Below are 19,663 nucleotides of genomic sequence, written 5' to 3' on the forward strand. Positions count from 1 at the left end.
CTGCCTAATTTTAACTGCAAAGATGGGCATGTTTTAGAACAATATATCACTTAGAATTTAAAGTTTATTTTTGTATACCAATCACTATGCAATTCCATATAAAAGTCCCAGAGCGAAACCGGGTACCTTATCTAGTTTCAAAAAAAAAATTCGCAATACATGACATCATCAAAATGCGATATTATCATTATTTAAATCGGCATAACCACCAGAACCATCTAGAGGTCATAATATTAAATAGGTATTATATTAAATAATAGTATTTAATATTATAAAATTATATTTAATGTATTTCGCGTGGCTAGTCCACGGTCAAGGTTCAAAAAATGTGCAATTACTTATTTGCAAATTCTATTAATCATTCAAAATCATCATTTCACCCAATTTGGTTTGGCCTAGCGCGTAGTGACTCTGCCTGCTACGCGGCGGTCCCGGGTTCGAATTCCGGTAAGGTTTATTTGTGTGATAAGCACAGATATTTGTCCCTGAGTCATGGATTCTATGTATATAAGTATTTGAATATTACTGACTGACTTAATTTTATAGATATTAATAATTTTATTACCCATTGTAAATAATGTGATGAATTGATGATACATAATAATTTATTCCCTGGTGTTGACATGTAATCACACATCACACACACACACATAGGTACTATCACGCCTGTATTCCATAAAGGGGTAGGCACATAAGAGGTACATCACATGTAATATTTTAAGAATATTATGAATAAATGAGTATATATGAGTTTATATCGTTGTCTGAGTACCTGCAACACAAGCCATCTTGAGCTTACCGTGGGACTTGGTTAATCTGTGTAAGAAACTAAGAATGTCCTATAATATTTTTTTTATTTAATTTAATTGTATCAGTCGTCAACATAGGAAACAGTTCAAAATATCACATTAGTTACCCCAAATGTGGATAATGTACTTTCTCAACAGTTTCGAAAAATAAAGAGGGCATTTACCAACAAAATAGTTCATCATTTTGACAACTAATGTAAACATCAGTTAACCTTAGTTGTCAAAGCAGACCCCGGCTCCCATGAGCCGTGGAAAATGCGGGATAACGCAAGGCGGATGATGATTTTCATTAACATCTAATTCGACGATAAATAGGTATAAGATTTTTAGTCGGACTAACATACTATCATGTATGATAGTCACGGTATAACCACACCGTTGGCAAAATCCGTGAAGGATTGGCGTTGATGGTCACAAATAATACACGTAATCTATGGACATGTCAAAGATTCATGCTAGCAACGACCGTTCGAACTACATAATTTGACTCCCAGTAGGACAGCTGCAAATCACCTAGCGAATATTCACTAGCATAGTATAGCTTGCATTCTCGCGCGTGAGCCTAGTCTAGCGTGACTTCTTTAGTATGGATGGAGTATCGAATCGACACTCGCACGAGAGCACAAGTTGTACTAAACCACCTAGGACTATCACAGCATAAGTAGTATAACAAATAAAATGAAACAAAACACTGAAAACAAATGAACCCGCGAAAAGAATGCCCCGCGCACCAAATCAGTCAGGTTGACACCCGGGCGGACAAGTATTTACGACTGGGGATGGCAAAAGTTTTAAAAACTAACCACTTTTCATTTCCAACGCAATCTACGGGCCACGACAAATGGACTTGGGACATGATTATGCTTGTTCCGCGCTCCATTTTTTTAGCTGTTGCTTTTTGTTTTCAGGTTTGGCGGGTTCCGTACGTGCAATTTTTGCAAATCGTGCAATCGTGCAAATTTTCTTGAATATGTTCTGCTTTGGGCTATTTTGCTGGTACTTTCATTATTTATAGCATGAAGTCTAATTCATGGACTATCTTTTGAAAACTCGTCAAAATTATTAGGGTAAACTCGCCTCATTCGGTGACACGCCTAATTCGGCGATACAAGCTTTGAAGCACTATTCCGAAAGACAATTCTTGGTTGTTTCACCGAATTAGGCGTGTCACGTGTCACCGAATGAGGCGAGTTCTGTTTACCCTACTACTTATGCTAGCATTGCACAATCTATCATATCTATCGAATTTGCCTTTATTATATATGTATAACGTGAACTAGTCATCGGATCGCATCAAATGCCATACAAAATATGCTGATTCATATCATAATATTTACGGCTGAGTGTGTCAACTGTGAAATTTGGGCTAGGCATTTAATTTTCATCAAATTCCTTAATTGCTAAAAGTGGTTCTGAAACTTGAGGTATGCCTATGCCTACCCCAGTTTATTATGTATGTATTTCGTATGCAAATGAATAGGGTTTTCTTCTCTGCCCGCGGATCTCCGACGTAACCCTTAGAAAAGTTGTCGCAAAACGATTTGTACGGCGTCGCGCGATATTGCGCGGGAGACTGATGGTGCACCCGCCCTTTAATAAAATATGTAGCAGTCAAGTCCGAGCGGGGAATTAAATGACTTTAAATATTGTATGCTGACTTGAGAAGCCTGTGATGGGATTTCTCAAAGCTGAGGGTAATGTTATATTTATTTATATGTATTAATCGATGGATGTAGGTAAATATTCATAAGTAACGCATGGAGGTACATAAGTGCTTCGAGTTATTGTTGTTAATCCTTGCCGCTTCTATACATTAAGGTGCTGTTACACGGGCAACACAATTGCCAGCAATTCACTTGCCATTGCCGCGTTTGCTTCATAGTTAGTTGGTGCGTCTTGAACAAACGTGGCAATGGTATATAAATTGCTGGCAATTGTATTGCCCGTGTAAACAGCACCGTTATACTCCGCGCACATGTGTACCAGAGATATTTGGCTTGGGCTGTCCTCCACTGTGCATTTCATCAGAAACTGCCTGTCTCAGAGAGCTAAACTATGTATTTTCATTTCAACCTTCAATAAAATATTGTAAGTACCAACTATCTAACTACTTTGGCGTCAACTATCAAGTGACTTAACTGCTCTTTTGCCTACTCATCTAATTATAGCAAAATTGCCTAAAGTTACAAAACTAAACTAAAATATTAGGTTCCACCGAGATTTGAACTCGGATCGCTGGATTCAGAGTCCAGAGTGCTCACCATTACACCATGGAACCGATGATTTCTCATTACAATTATTATAAGCCATTAAATTAATAATGCCATTATTAATAACACAATAAACAACAAAAAGATTCCTGCGTATTGTTTAATCAAGTGTATTCATTCATTACATGTACGTAATTTCAGGGTTAACAAATCAACAATGGCTTAAGAAAATTTCGTCGTCTCTGACAAGCGGTTCCATGGTGTAATGGTGAGCACTCTGGACTTTGAATCCAGCGATCCGAGTTCAAATCTCGGTGGAACCTGACTTTTAGCAACATCAACTGTATTAATTAGCCTAATTAGTGTATTACGTAGCTATTCAATTATAAATAAGTACTTAATAGAGCAACTTGGTAATCATCAGATCACACAAAATCAAATCACTTCTAATCATCAAATCACGTATGCAGCGCACTTGCAGTTGGCAAAATTTTCAGTGTCATTCTTCTTAGTAATTAAGGAGTTGAAAGAAAAACAACATTGTGATACAGCAGTGACGACGTGTTTCTACATTTCTAGCATGTCCCTGTGCCATAATTGAACCCATATCCCACGATCAACTTCTTGGGATTCAACTACGGGGTAAAAAATGAGAAAAAAAATGTATTTCAAAAACGAAGATTTTACAGTTTATCAGGGGCTTTTCTAAATAATTTGCGAATACTTCAATAACTTAACGCTTCAAATGTTTAAAAACGTTATAAAAATGTTAAAAACTCAGGTTCCACCGAGATTTGAACTCGGATCGCTGGATTCAAAGTCCAGAGTGCTCACCATTACACCATGGAACCGATGATTCTGTTTTTAAATAATTCAACTGCATTCAATCTATCTTTCAGCTACCTACCTACATACTTATTTAATTATGTCAAAATTATAATGGATGGCCACTGAGCAAAAACAAAGAGTAACTTACATATATTTGTTCAATTGTTTTCTATACATATTGTTAACGGTTTTTATATTCAGATAGGCAATTAATCGGTTCCATGGTGTAATGGTGAGCACTCTGGACTCTGAATCCAGCGATCCGAGTTCAAATCTCGGTGGAACCTAATGTTTTGCTTCAAGAATTCATGTCCTACAAATTGTATTTTTCGTCTAGTAAATCACTCGCAGAATAACTACAAAATTAAAATTTTGAAAAAAAACGCCCGACGTAGTTGACCGATTTTCATGAAATATGGCTAAAAACACTCCTAAAACACTATGTCGCGGTCGGGGGTTTTTTCAAAATTTTAATTTTTAAATAATATCTACATAATTATTTGTAAGTACAATAGACAACTGACCCCTCACACACTTTCTATACTTCGTACCCGTACATACACTCCTGAATTGCCAACCTTAACTCTTTGTTTCAATGTTGAAAAAAAAAACTTATAGGTTACCTATAAGTTTTTTTTTTTTTTGAGAATGAAATATTTATTTTTCAAGTAGGCATATTACAAGGCGCATATGAGCGTCAAATAAAGCTACGCCGGCTCTAACCCTACGCCTCAGCCAGGTATAAGTTGAAAACGTTTGGTGTTGTTTGTTACTCTAGTAGTATTATTTATTCTGCGCTCTCGGGAAATTGGCGGTTATCAGGGTTGTCACTCGCAAGATGAAGCCTCGTCCGATGGAGGAAATCTTAATTCAATACGAAACGACAGCGCATGATTTATATGGAGTCGATCGGGGCGCTAAGAGGGCGTTTTCTTGTCTGGTTCAAAGCGCTTTGCTTCTTCTTTTCTTATGCGCACTGCAAAGGAGTAGAATTTATTGCCAGCGGCTATATTTCCGAGCTCATATAATCCGGCAACCTTCAAATCACTTGAGTGAATGGTCATCTTCTGGGCGAGCTCAGTCCATCGTGGGCCTCAGTCAATCTGTGTAAAAATGTCCTATAATATTTATTTATTTATTTATTTATGCCTCGTCTTTGCCTTTGGCTAGTCTGTGGCCAAGAGTAAGCCCGTTTATACTTTAAAAAAAGTTTCCAAAAGTGTGAATGTTCTCATGGACAATTCTCGGTACCTAATGTTCTTCGCATATTCTTTGTGAAGATTTAGGCAGTGCGAGTGAACAATGTTCTGAAACACTGCGTACAATCTTAATATTAAAGATAATGTCCTTCTTTAGTTGTCAAAGCGGACCCCAGGCTCCAATGAGCCGTGGCAAATGCCGGGATAACGCAAGGAGGATGATGATGTTCTTCAGTTAACACGATAATTTTCACGTGAAAAATAATATGCACAATTACACACCTCGTCCGATACATATAAGAGACCATAGAGATTCTTGCCCCGACACATTTGTGACTTTTTTGTCCTAATAATGTACTGCTTCAAACCATAACATTATACCTACAAGTGTCTTGGAAAAGGTCCATCTTAGCGGCCCGGGCTGCAATACACTCCACGCGCACCTGCGCGCAATCACATTACCATCCTCTCCAGTGTCGGCCAAATGTGGGATTTCTAAAATGTAAGCCGAAACGATAACTATATCGGTTTTGCAAGATAGACACTAAGAATCGAAGTGCGCAGAATTAGTGACGTTTATTTATAACAATACTAGCAACTGGCATCCACCGGAAATAAGTCTAGAGGGTTATAAATTGAAATAGATATCATAATACACGAAAAGAAAAACGGCAAGGCCCACTGGTGGCCGAGCCGGGAATCGAACCCGGGTCTTCAGCTTACGCGGCTAACGTATTTACCACTAGACCACACGCCCGCCTCCACAGTGGCGGGCGTCTGGTCTAGTGGTAAAGAGTGTTTTTTCTTTCGTGTATGATATCTATTTCAATTATAACATACACGAAATTTATACAAAATATTTATAATTTATATATAGTAGTGTGACTACTTGAAAAAAAGAACAAATCAAAAATATTCAATATAATAATTTGATTTGTTCCCTAAGTTGTAAGTCTAGAGGGGTTTCGCACTACGACCAATCCGAATCTGTGAAAATAAGATCCCTCATAGCCGTAGCTATTTGTACCTATGGTACTTTACACACTAAGCATCCGTGAAAATAGTTCTACGGCTTTTGCTTATGACCATACATATAACCCCATCACCTCCCGTGGGTGTCGTAAGAGGCGACAAAAGGATAAATAAAATAAAACCAACGGATGGGCAGCAGCGTCCGTCGAGGATGTATTTACAGCTACTGCGGTCGCCAACCCGCCTGCCAAGCGTGGCGACTATGGTATTTCCCTCTAAAGAACATCGCTTTGCGATTCTTTAGAGAGGCCTTCGTGAAAATAAGATCCCTCATAGCCGTAGCTATTTGTACCTATGGTACTTTACACACTAAGCATCCGTGAAAATAGTTCTACGGCTTTTGCTTATGACCATACATATAACCCCATCACCTCCCGTGGGTGTCGTAAGAGGCGACAAAAGGATAAATAAAATAAAACCAACGGATGGGCAGCAGCGTCCGTCGAGGATGTATTTACAGCTACTGCGGTCGCCAACCCGCCTGCCAAGCGTGGCGACTATGGTATTTCCCTCTAAAGAACATCGCTTTGCGATTCTTTAGAGAGGCCTTCGTGCAGCAGTGGACGCTCTCTGGCTGATGATGATACATATAGTTCTACGGCTATTACGGATCTTATTTTCATGGATTTGGATCGGATGTAGTTTGAATCTGCTCTAAGAATTCAGAATCAAACCCAAGCGATCACCAACTCACTTCATTGAACCGTCAACTCATACTACTACAGTATGAGATTATAGAAGGTGTGGATACTACATTGACATACATACATGACCGCAGACTGTTCTCGCGTTCAACCCGTTAATCATCATCATCATTTCAGCTGTTAATTGCCCACTGCTGAGCATAGGTCTTTAAGGCTCTATTCGTGTTGTACGCATCTCATTGCACTACCCAAAGTCCTACTCTCCAAACTTCTTTCATTGCACTATCCAGCCTAGCCCTAGTGTCGGCCAGAATGCCTGGGTTTCGGGCTGCATGCCCGCGCGACGCCGTTATAAATTTGATGCTCTTGATTTGTTGCATCGAATTCTGGAAGAGGAGTTCCACAAGGATCAATCCTGGGTCCTATCTTCTTTATAATTTTTAACCCCCAACGCAAAAACGACGGGGCGTTATAAGTTTGACGTGTCTGTCTGTCTGTCTGTCTGTCTGTGGCATCATAGCTCCCGAACTGATGAACCGATTTAGATTTAGTTTTTTGTTTGAAAGCTGAATTAGTCGGGAGTGTTCTTAGCCATGTTTCATGAAAATCAGTCCACTATGTCTGGGGTTCTTTCAACAATTTAATTTTGTGATGTTTAGGTTATTATTATAATGGCCTGGTAGTACTGGTATACAGTATCACTTCAAGAAATAAAGACAGTTTGCAGGTCCGAACTCTCATTGCACTATCCAGTCTAGGCCTAGTCTCCATCCGTCCTCTCATTGCACTATCCAGGCTAGCCCTAGTGTCGGTCAGAATGCCTGGATTTCGGGCTGCATGCCCGCGCGACGCCGTTATAAATTATGCTCGTGATTTATTGCATTGAATTCTCGTCGGTAATTAGTGCGTGCCACCGGCCCGGTGACACTATGTTAACTGTAGTTTAAGCTTGGTGTTTTTGTAAATTCATTAAACGGATTATATGAAGAGTTGTAAATATTGAATGTGTAACTATCGCGCTAACCGAAAACAATATTATGTATCTACATCAGTCGGATTAGTATATTTGTTTAGTAAACTCTATTTTCATGTTTCCTTAAGTTCCCTAATTCATATAGCAATTTATAATCCAGTATAACATTAGGCTAATTATCACACATTAGTTGCTAAAAGACAGGTTCCACCGAGATTTGAACTCGGATCGCTGGATTCAAAGTCCAGAGTGCTCACCATTACACCATGGAACCGCTTGACACAGACGACGAAATTTTCAATAACTTCTGTTCTGTACTTTTACATTAATTGAAAAAGCTGTAGTTAGATATGTGTGCTTTTGCGTAGTAAAGTTAATGTTATTTTTACTGTTATATCAAGTTTATTCCTTTAGAAATTTATAATCTACGTAATTCACCAATTAGGCTAATTATTACGTATTGTGTTGATAAAAGTCAGGTTCCACCGAGATTTGAACTCGGATCGCTGGATTCAAAGTCCAGAGTGCTCACCATTACACCATGGAACCGCTTGATAAACTCGCCGAAATGTTCATTATCTTCTGACTTTGAAATTACGTGCATGTGTGTAATGAATATACACTTGATCAAATAATACGTAGCATTCTTTTGTTATAGATTGTTTTAATATGTTATTTTTATTAATGGTATAGCGGATTCGTAGATCTGTTTTTAAGTCCAATATCTGAATAAACAATATTGTTATGAAATAATCTTTTATTTTGTATGTTAGTTCTTTCCAGCGCCCACGTTCCACGTTTAAATCCACGTTTCATGATTTTGCAATCATCACGAATTTGCATTTTTTTAAATTATAAATGGGCTTACTCTTAGCCACAGACTAGCTAAAGGCAAAGTATAAAAACTAGTAATTCTGAGTAGAAATAGCATTAATTTTTACAAAAATATCACAAAAGTGGCGAAAAAAAAGAAACTCTCACATAAAAAAAATTCTTCTTTCTGCCTCGGTTGCATATAATAAAGAACAAAATTCAGTTTTTATATAAAATAGAAAGAAGAGGGTGTAGAAATGTGTGCATTATTGGCAGTGCAGTCATCCGAGATTTGGTTGCAAAGCGGTAAATTGTAACATTGGTACAATCCTGTGTTTGAAACTGTTATAGAAAATAACTATATTTGAGTGTAGGCAACATTTTTACATAATAAACTAGTAATTTTTTTAATTTAATTTATTAAATTACTAAATCTTAAGTTATGCACAGAGTTTCGTGTTACTTAACTGCTAAGCCAGAAATGGCTTGTTTACAGCTAGAGTTCGGACTTATCTATTTAATTTATAATTAGTCTTACAGTATTTATTTTACACATTTCACTTTTTACAAAATATATTCATAGTTATTCGAAGATAACAGGTAATTTTTTGTCTTTTTTCGTTTTTCTTTCTTTTTTTCTGCCCAAGTTCCAACCAATTCCTCGATCACTGATTATTAACGCTGCCAAGTTAAGGGTTAAACTTAAACTCCAGTTAACAAACAGTTCCACCGGGCCCTCCCCGCGGATTATCGGAGATTGAGTTTAATCGGGCCCGGCGCGTCCCATTAATAACGAGAGTGTTAATTGAACTTCTGCCGACTGTACTATACAAATGCGGTACAGTCAGCAATAAAGGGGTACAAAACTAAGCATAAATGTGAGTGTGCACGGGAAAACGTCCCACTTTGTGGCTTGCTATAAAGCCGCTTTGTCAGTTTATTTATATAAAGATACAAGTGAATCTCGTCTTAAAGGTAACCGACAAAGTGGGACATTTTACTAAACACACTCACAAATTGTAATATGGTTAAGAACTACGAGATAAACGTAGTCCCTTTTCTTAAAATTTGTAAGATTTAGGAGTTTTTATAGGTAGAAACTTGCTTCTCGCTCCTAACTCCAAATATTTACTTGTATATTGTACACATAATCGATTGATTTAAGTCTTTTCCATGCCAAATTATTCAGAAAGAAATATTGGAAACATGTTTTTATGTAATGAAATAACGAAAATGGATAACAATAAGTTTTGGAGTGTTTTGGATAACTATTATGACGGTAGGTATTAGCCCATAGACAAAAATAACTTATGGCTGTGATACATTTTGCAAAATTTTCAGGTTTTACTGAAGTGTAAACTAAAAACAAACGTAAGTAAACAGCGTAAACTCCCTCTATTTACGCTGAAAAATAACCTTTTTTTCACCCCTTTTGTACATATGTACATATACACATATGTGCAGTGTCCCTCTCATACTCATTTCCCTTTCCTCCCTAGTGTGGAAATCAGTCCGACAAATTAAATCCTGCCTGAGATTATTACATACCTCAGTGGCGGGTCATAAATAACCGTTGGAACGCGCCAAATTTGAATTTAGAGTGGAATCTCATTTTTTGCGCTGTTTTGGTAAATTGGAAATGGAAGTTGGAGTGATTATGATTTGGGGTAGCGTTTATTTGCTTTTGGAAAAGCGGTGTGGGTAAATGTGAAAAGTTTTTTTATAGTTCTAGTTTTTTACAAATGATTGTGTGAGAATTTTTACAATTTTTCAGTTCAGATGGTGTTTTTTTCCCGCACTAGTGCGCAAAGATGTTCGATTATTGTCAGATCGAAATTTCAGAGGGCCATCTGTACTGAAAAACGTCGTATATAATTATGATACACGTGTGAAAAGGTAATTCGTATTTAGTGTCGATTTAAAACACTCGGCCGACCTTTCCGGATGTAACATTCACCAATTTATTGTAAGTTTATGTAGCGTAACATAAGTTTCCTGTTTCATTAAAAAACGAATTATCTGTACTCCCGAATACCTAAACATCTGTATTTTGTTAAATCGGCAATGAATGAAATTTCAGACAAAGTAAGGTGAAAAACCATAACTCATTGTAGATATAGGTTTTGTTTTTTAATTTACCATAAAATAAGAATATTTTTCAAATAAATACGTCACTGGGTTTTTCCGACTTTTATCCATACCAACACTTGAACAGCAACGGAAAAACCAAAATAATATTTTTCTCGCCACACAATTTACAAACACCTGTTTACACAAAACTAATGAGCCATTCATACCATCACAATGTTACACTTTGCTCCCTTGGCAACAAAGTGCCAAATTTACCGTTCAGTCAATATTTGAATAACGTGCCCCCAAAATGTACAACTATAATAATCCCGTTATAAACGCTACAATGAGCTTTTATAAATAAAAATTCAATCAAGAGGACCTAGGCCATTGTGTCTACAAAATAGACGAAATGTCAAAAAAACTCACTCAGAACCATTCGCATATAAACCCAATTTTTAAAACCTAAAGGTCCATTTCGGATTCGCATTTGCAATATAGATTTTAAAAAGGGCATTCCATTTTCATCGTCATCGCAAACTCGCGCTTTTCATTCAAAAATCAACTGTATCTTCATTTGTTTCGAACCCATTTTAAATAGCATGCGAAAACTAGGGGTGTGCAAAGCCGTAGGCCTATTTGTGTCGGTTTCACACTTACAACAATAGTGTCATGATTCCTGATCCGGGATTAAGCCGGTGTCCCGGCTTAGGTCGCGAACAAATGGTTGCGGGCAACAACTAACAAGTGTGCATCCCTAATGGGACTCGGGTTTCAAATGCCCGTTTTATTCGAAAAGGTCGTAAGAAACAACACTTTTGGAATACGACAAGCTCTTTTGATGTGGGGGAGTAGCTGAAATAAAAATTGTTTGGTGAAATCTTTATTCGAGTAACTATGACCGGGGTGCGTACGATCTGTAGTGGCTCTGATATTTTTGTTTTCTGTTAAAATGTATCACTTTGTTACCTATTACCTATCAACAGTACTATTTTTAGGACAAATGCTAAGTATATTTGAAAAGTATACCTACGGGAAAGTCCCATTTGGCCTGTTTAAGGAGTTGTTAGTGTTTATTAATACAGAGTAACTTTCCAAAACACCTGTGACTATATGTAAAAAGGCATACCTATCCTAGTATGTCACACGTAGCCGGATCGGCGTTATTTTATTTGAAACCTATAACAAATATGCAGAAATGGTTTAGCTGCACGCACGGGAGCGATGCATTTTACAGCACAGGGGAAGCAGTAGCATGCGACGATTCCACGCCGAATGCAACGAGGATATGCACTAACTTTAATGGGCCGTTACGTTTACGATAGGCCTATTGGGCCTTTGGGCGATTCTCGACCATCTTAAAGTGGGAAAGTTGACGAATTTAGATAAATTGTTTGTAATTTCTCTTTTTAACCCCCGACGCAAAAACGACGGGGTGTTATAAGTTTGACGTGTCTGTCTGTGTGTGTGTGTCTGTCTGTGGCATAACGATGCCACCGTTAACGATTTAGATTTAGTTTTTCTTGTCTGAAAGCTGAGTAAGTCGGGAATGTTCTTAGCCACGTTTCATAAAAATCGGTCTACTATGTCGCGGTCGGGGGTTTTATCAAAATTTTAATTTTGTGGTTAGTTTTTTTTTATTATTATTATAAATGGGCTTACTCTTGGCCACAGACTAGCCAAAGGCAAAGACGTGGCCTACGATGGAGTGAGCTCGCCCAGAAGATGCCTGTTCACTCTTGATTTGAAGGTTGCCGGCTTATACGAGCTCGGAAATATAGTCGCCGGCAAGGAATTCCACTCCTTGGCAGTGCGCATAAGAAAAGAAGAAGCAAAGCGCTTCATGCGAATTCGCGGAATATCTACCAAATAAGCATGGAAACCGGCCGTGCGTCTAAGAGTCCGATGGTAGAATGGGGACGGTGGAATAAGCTTGTGCAGAATAAGCCCCAAACGTCTATAGTCTATCCGTTCGATAATTATCGGGAGTTCACGACGCCCACGGGCGTACTACCAATACTACGGCCCCGCCGTTTAATGCCATGTAAATTTATTTTTATTTGTCGCGTAAAGTCCACCATTACGGATATTGCTTTCGATTTGGGTAGGTTTTATTGCTATGTGAGGTATGTGGAATTGAGATTATACTTACATACTAAGGTTAAATGGAAGAGATGCCTTTAAAACGATAAGTTTTCATTTCTAGTTCGCTTTTACTAATTGTAAATTACTTTTAATGTATTGAACAAATCAAATTATTTCGACGCGTTTCGGGCGGTCGAGGTGGTGTAGCGGTTTATCACGTCAGCCGCGTTAGCTGCATGGAGACCCGGGTTCGATTCCCGGCTTCGCCACCAGTGGGCTTGATCGCTTTTTCTTTAGTGTATGGTATCTATTTCAGTTTATAATGTAAATTACTTTTGTTAATGTATTAAGTATTTCTTTTGCGTGAAACTAGTAATTTTGGGTAACTAACATAATTCTTTTTATCCAATGTAGCATTTTACGGTTACCCAATACATTCAAAAGTAACCTTCACGGTGGAGTCAGTTATTTAGTACTTAACATTGTTAAATATCTCAACCACTTTCATTTTTCTGTAGGTATTTGAGAGACAACTATAACGCCTAAATGAACTGTGACAGAATAAGTTTACAACTTTACATCAAGCTATGCATACATTATTTCACGTCTACCCCGGTAAATTCACTCACTTAACTTGAAAAGTAAAAGTAACCTTTATATTTTATATTTTTTCCTACAGAAGTGCGGAAATAGGAATATATATTACCAAAGAGGATCGAGAATTATAGAGAGCTACTGTCAAAGTAAAATGTGTAATCACAGTGCATAGACAGCCATCTCTCGACACAGGCTTAAAACTTTTGAACCTCAGTTGTGACAATTTTGTCCATATTCTTAGCTTGATATGTCAAATATTAGCGCCATCTAGCCGAGCGTCCCCCATAAGGTGTATTGCCATCTAGGACACCGTACCTTTTGTCTGTATGGTTTTGAGGTACGTTTTTTTCTTAGACTTTAGCTGTCTATACGGAGTTACAGTTACATAGGTATGTCTTTGATATTACCAAGACTTTAATACCTACAATTTCTGCACGTGTAAGTAACGTTAATGTATCCATATAATATGTATTTGCATACAAGTAAACAATCAAATACAAAGCACACAACACAGCCATACAAACCTCCATTAGGGACCAAGATCGCTTTAAAGCAGATACAATGGCTTTTAATCCCATTGTCACCAGTTTAGCCTGATTAATTGTATTATCAAACCTCAACCAGACCAAACAATACCTTATGTAACTTGTAATAAAGTACATAGGACGTTCTGAAGGTCTATTACGAATACCAAAACTCAACCATCTATTTCAGTCACTCTTAGCTACAGCTTAATTAGAGTAAAAGAGATAGATGCCTTGAACTTTGGTGTCCGTGGTAGGCCCTCAGGAGCGAACCCACAATGTAATTACGTTTAATCTAAAAGGGATACGTAGGTTGTGTGCTCAAATTTGAACACCTATGTGAGTCGTTAGCTGAACAAATTGGCATTAAAGAGTATAGTGTGTCGCGGCCTTTAGCAATCAATAATTATCAGTGTTTTTGTATCCCCCTATTTGTTGTCATAACTTTTTTAGGCAGCGTTTTCGACTGAAGTTCCTAGTCAATGTGATGTTTTCTGGCAATATTGCCCTATTTCGTTTTTCAACCAAAGTTGCATGGACCGGCGCAAAATGGCGTAATACGCAGGGAATCCTTTTAAAAGTGATCGTATTAAGCGGTTTCAACTGTGTTTTCATTTTCATTTTCGATCCTCAATTACGATCGATACAGTTATAGAAACAAATGTTTGCTCCGAATATTTTCCAAGGCGCCTGTATTCTTAGTGAATTTGCTCTGAAACTTTCTTCAGGATTAAGTAATTAACGACTTTCCGTCTTAGGCCGTTTTCACATTATCCGATCTGGTATCGGATGTCGGAAGGATTTCAATAGAAAAAATCCAAGATAGCGCCTGTAATGTATGGGCTATCGGTCCGACATCCGATATCGGATCGGATAATGTGAAAACGCACTTATTCTGACTTAATACGTGAAAAGTTAGTTTTAATAGAAGATACAATATGGATCGGATACTTCAATAAAAAGTGGCGTTTTTGAACATACGTCACTTTCGACAATGACAATGACCCACTCATATCGTGTTTGCCTAAATTCACATGTGAAAAATACTATCATGGAAATGCCAAAATAAAGGGAACGCCCGTTTCACATCGCGAATAAGTTAGTTACCCCCGCAAACTCAATTCTTTCCTCAAATGAAGATACACTTCCCTAACAGATGAACTAAGTTCGCGTGATCAGCGCCATCTAGCGAACTAACCAAGATTTACTGAGCGCGGGAGATTCGTTACAACACCAACTTGTATCCTACGGTCTATCGAAACCTTTTGCAATTAGATATAAGGTAGTTCTTGCATGGTGAAAGGTAAGGGTAAGATTGTATTGCAGCGCAGAGTTGCCACATTGATTTGTTGCTGGCAACTTTTATTGCCAATTAAAAAGCGGTTACGTTTAAATAATTAGAGTTCGATGGGGGCCCAATTGCTGCTACTATTGATGTCACGCGAGGTACTAGTTTATATCGATGCCGTTAATTGGAAATTATTAAGTTTATTGCTTTAGATCTCAACATATTTAATTGTGACGTAGGCGAGGGGCTGGTAAACAGTCACTGCAATGTCACAATTTCGTTTTCCCCTCACTAGCTACACCAGCGGGTAAAAACGCATTTTATCCACTAGTGGATAAAGTAATTTCACCTTGAATAAAGTCAAATTAACTGCTTTAAAACAGATAAAAGTAGGTGAATCTAGTAATAAAGATGATTTACCACCTGTGGAACTACTGGAAGCAGTGATAAACGCATTTTTTGCGTTGTAGTTTCCTCGCTTTAGTGAGGGGAAAAGTTTTGTGTTACACTCGGGTGCGAATGTATTTTACTTCTCGTGTGTTAAAACTCGCAAGTTCAGGATTCTATTCTCGAACCACTCGCTTCGCTCGTGGTTCAACTATAGAATCCTTTCACTTGCTCGTTTTTCAATTCCACACTCGGCGTTAAAATACAACTTTGCCCCCTTGTATAACAAATAACTATTCCTTTCATCCCCTTGTTTGACAAGAGTGGGACTGCACTAGTTTCATGTGATCTGCCTATACTTTTATCGGATACAAGCGTGGTTTTTTTTTAGATGCCGATTTAGAATTTTAAACTCCCCTCAGTCGTTACTACTGGAGTTTATGGATCCATTGAGGATGAGGATAATTGTAGCCCTTCACTTGTTGCTCTAACAATGTCACAGATATATAGTATTTAATGCTATAATATATCGCTGTCTAAGTACCCACAACACAAGCCTTCTTGAGCTTACCGTGGGCCTCAGTCAATCTGTGTAAGAATGTCCTATAATATTTTATTTTATTTCTTTTTATTTAATAATCCTCTAAGAACAATAATAAAGCTCTTAAATATGATGAAGAATAAAGTGTCTATATTAAATAAAATTTAAAAATCAAAGACGAGAGTGTGGTGTGCACATACAACACATCAGAAGTTATGGGCGTTGGGCGTGCATATACAACGGTGACTGCTTAAGTAAGTTCTTACCATCAGGCGGGCCGTCCACTTACTTCCCACCGACGTAGCATAAGAAAATCTCACAAAGTGAAATCAATACCTAATATTATAAATGCTGAAAATAAATATATATTTTTTTTAATTTGAATTTGAAATGGGAAAGTGTGTGTGTCTGTTTGTTTGGCAGTCTTTCACGGCAAAACGGCGACGAATTTACGTGATTTTTTAGGTGGAGATAGTTGAAAGAATAGACAGTGACATAGGCATAGGCATACTTTTTGTCTCTTTGTAACTCCCCACTTCCCTAAAATGGGGGTGGAAGTTTGTATGCGCGGGCAAAAGCTAGTACTTTATAGACAAGAGAGGCAAGTTAAATGAAATAACTCCAGAACATTGAATAGACTGCGTACCCCTCGTCTAAATCACACGCGGACAAGACCCCAGGGCACGGATAATTGTTGCCGCGCGTATCAATTTTCACCCAATGAGGGTAATCGTGTTAATTCTTTAGTGGGGCTGGGTACTTGCATGCTTAGTTCCGTTAGTAAAAGTAACGGTTTCTTTCCTAAACATGAAACCTTCTTTTTTGCCTTCCTCCTTCCTCCTTGCTGCATATCTTTCCTGCGAGCGTAGCGGAATGACAATCGTTGACGCCAGACTCCGGTAGAAATTCAGTCTAGCTCTGTCGCGCCAATAAGCGGCAAGAGCGATAGAGATAGATACTTAGCTACGAAACAAATATTATCGTGACTATCGTGAGCGTTTGTGCATTTGGCTAATTCATTATTTTGACCGCACCAACACGAACAAATACTGACTATAAAACATTAAACTAAATCAAATCTATCAATTTATTCAATATTTATGATTCAAAATCATCATTTATAGGTAAAATCTATTAGACCGTTTAAGACATCGAGTATGAAATTACTTTGCACCCTTGTGGATAAAATGCGATTTTGCTATCCTGTTTTCGAATAGCAAAGAGAGCCTTTATCAGTTGGGGTGGTGAAAAGTTAATCATACCTATTTTACGTTCCATTAAAATACGCCATTGACAATTGAATAAGCCCGACTAAAAATATAAAACCCAAAAATATAATTATGAACATTAATAATTTTGATTAACGCTAGAAACTATTTTGTTCTTATTACAAACCATGTTATCCGGTGTTGCGCAATATAATGGTATGGGCATTTTCAGAAATTAAGACTGAAAATTAGTAACAGTTGTTAGCAAAAATTAACTCCATGTCACTTTTCTGACGCCAATTCAGAATAAAATTTGTCTAAAAACCAACTTTCTTCAAGTTCTAGGTAAATGTAGATTATTGCTTATTTTATGTTAACATAAAAGCAATTTTTATTGAAACATGCTTAACTGTCGCCACAAAACTGATATCGAGTTAATTTTTGTTAAAACTTTCACTTTTGTTAAAATTTTGGGTCTTAATTTTTGAAAATGCCCCTATGAGAGTCTCAATTCTTTGTATTTAGTAACATAATAATATCTTGCTACTGTTATGAAAATATTTCTTTCAGCGAAGGTAAACCACAGTATAAGTACACCGCCACCCCTGTCCCGTTTTATGTCAGCCATCCAATACCTATCACGGACCTCCCTGAATTTTGCATAAGGAAAATATGGCAAAAACGCCTCTGAATATAAAGTAAGCAAAAAATGATTGATTCTATATAGCGAGTGAGATGTCACATAAAATATTGATGTCTCGTCATAAAGGGTTCTTGAGTGTCCGAAGTGAGAGGGCTCTTTGGTAATGTGGTATCCGGTTTCTGAAGGCAGTTGGTGAGATTGGATTGTTTTGGTCTCAAATGGAATAATAATAGTAAGAAGAATAGTAGTGTCCGGTGCGCTAAAAAGCAACTCGGAAGTAATATTACGAGTATTTTTCTTATCGTATGGCATTTTGTTATCGAGTATTACTTAGTACCTATTTATGTAATAGTATTTACCACATTTGGCGAGTATCAGGTATAGTATGGGGAAAGAGTACACATTCCCGCAGTTATTGGATTTAATTAGTTCAGTGAGCCTTTCGTTCGATAAATACGTTCGATAAACAGTTGCATTGATGTGGCAACTTATTGAACTTATGTGCGAAATGTCGTTTGGTATTTGCCAGTCGCTTTTCGGTGAAGGAAAACATTGTGAGGAAACCTGACTGATTCCAATAAGGCCTTAGTTACCCTTCGGGTTGGAAGGTCAGATGGCAGTTGCTTTCATAAAACTAGTGCCTTCGCTAAATCTTGGAATTAGTTGTCAAAATGGACAGGCTCCCATGAGCCGTGGCAAATGCCGGAATAACGCTAGGAGGATGATGAACAGTGGCATTGATGCATTTATAGTTTAGTTACCTATTAAATTGTTACAATTTGTCGTCGTTTTCTAAACTAAACAAACATTGATTTAGTGACTAATAAGTTAACCACAAAATTAAAATGAAAAAAAAAAAACCCCGACCGCGACATAGTGAACCAATTTTTATGAAACATGGCTAAGAACACTCCCGACTAACTCAGCTTTCAGACAAAAAAACTAAATCAAATTCGGTTCATCCGTTAGGGAGCTACGATGCCACAGACAGACACACAGACAGACAGACAAATAGACAGACAGACAGACAGACAGACACGTCGTTTTTGCGTCGGGGGTTAAAAATATAACGTTACATATTTTGACGATTAATGTAGTATTAAGAATGCATATTTTTTTGTGAGTTGCATGATATTATGACCTGTCTGCTCGTTTGCCTCGTATACCATAAAAAAAAAAAAAAAATATTATATATTTAGTGCCGTCTGTGTTTACTATTTCCTTTGCTACGTCATGATTATGTCCAAATTTTTATTAATGATCACTGAACAAGAACAATACCATACTTATTTGTTCAGCTGATTGTTTTTGCGTTGTCTACTATCTTAGATTATTTCGATTTTCCATCAACCGGTTCCATGGTGTAATGGTGAGCACTCTGGACTTTGAATCCAGCGATCCGAGTTCAAATCTCGGTGGAACCTGATTTTTTGCTCCTTCAGTTTTAAGTTATTAGTCATTAGGAGGTAGGGCATAGCGAATGATATTCCGCTTTGTGTGGTAGGGCACAGCACAGCGGATATTGTCTCGCTCGAATCTAGAGCAGAGCCCAACTGGGGTAGTACCTCCGCCTTACAGAAGACCGCAGCCAAATAGCACTAGACCCTACTCATAGTGTTGTGTTCCTGTCGGTGAGTAAGGCTGCCAGAGCTCAACGAGGGTGCGGTGTGCTGATGACGGGAGGACTTACGGAACTAACTTGTTCCGTTTATTGTCCTTTGAGTCGTCGGCAACCCGAACCCTCCTTAGAACTTGTACACTCCTTTTTACTGTGTACTTAACACAGCAAAAGGGAATGTACAAGTTTCTAAT

At 37.8% G+C, this 19,663-nt stretch overlaps 7 non-coding genes across 7 annotated transcripts; 3 read left to right on the forward strand and 4 right to left on the reverse strand.

The window, feature by feature from the left end:
- Window positions 1-3,015: 3,015 nt before the first annotated feature.
- Window positions 3,016-3,087, reverse strand: Trnaq-cug. The gene has a single exon. It is a non-coding gene; the product is annotated as a tRNA-Gln (tRNA).
- Window positions 3,088-3,270: 183 nt separating this feature from the next.
- Trnaq-uug lies at window positions 3,271-3,342 on the forward strand. The gene has a single exon. It is a non-coding gene; the product is annotated as a tRNA-Gln (tRNA).
- A 456-nt stretch (window positions 3,343-3,798) lies between these two features.
- On the reverse strand, window positions 3,799-3,870 carry Trnaq-uug. Its single transcript has one exon. It is a non-coding gene; the product is annotated as a tRNA-Gln (tRNA).
- Window positions 3,871-4,062: 192 nt separating this feature from the next.
- Window positions 4,063-4,134, forward strand: Trnaq-cug. Its single transcript has one exon. It is a non-coding gene; the product is annotated as a tRNA-Gln (tRNA).
- A 3,763-nt stretch (window positions 4,135-7,897) lies between these two features.
- On the reverse strand, window positions 7,898-7,969 carry Trnaq-uug. The gene has a single exon. It is a non-coding gene; the product is annotated as a tRNA-Gln (tRNA).
- Window positions 7,970-8,172: 203 nt separating this feature from the next.
- Window positions 8,173-8,244, reverse strand: Trnaq-uug. The gene has a single exon. It is a non-coding gene; the product is annotated as a tRNA-Gln (tRNA).
- A 10,959-nt stretch (window positions 8,245-19,203) lies between these two features.
- Trnaq-uug lies at window positions 19,204-19,275 on the forward strand. Its single transcript has one exon. It is a non-coding gene; the product is annotated as a tRNA-Gln (tRNA).
- Window positions 19,276-19,663: the final 388 nt, after the last annotated feature.

The sequence above is a fragment of the Leguminivora glycinivorella genome, chromosome 6 (genome assembly GCF_023078275.1).
Source record: "Leguminivora glycinivorella isolate SPB_JAAS2020 chromosome 6, LegGlyc_1.1, whole genome shotgun sequence".
Classification (NCBI taxonomy): domain Eukaryota; kingdom Metazoa; phylum Arthropoda; class Insecta; order Lepidoptera; family Tortricidae; genus Leguminivora; species Leguminivora glycinivorella.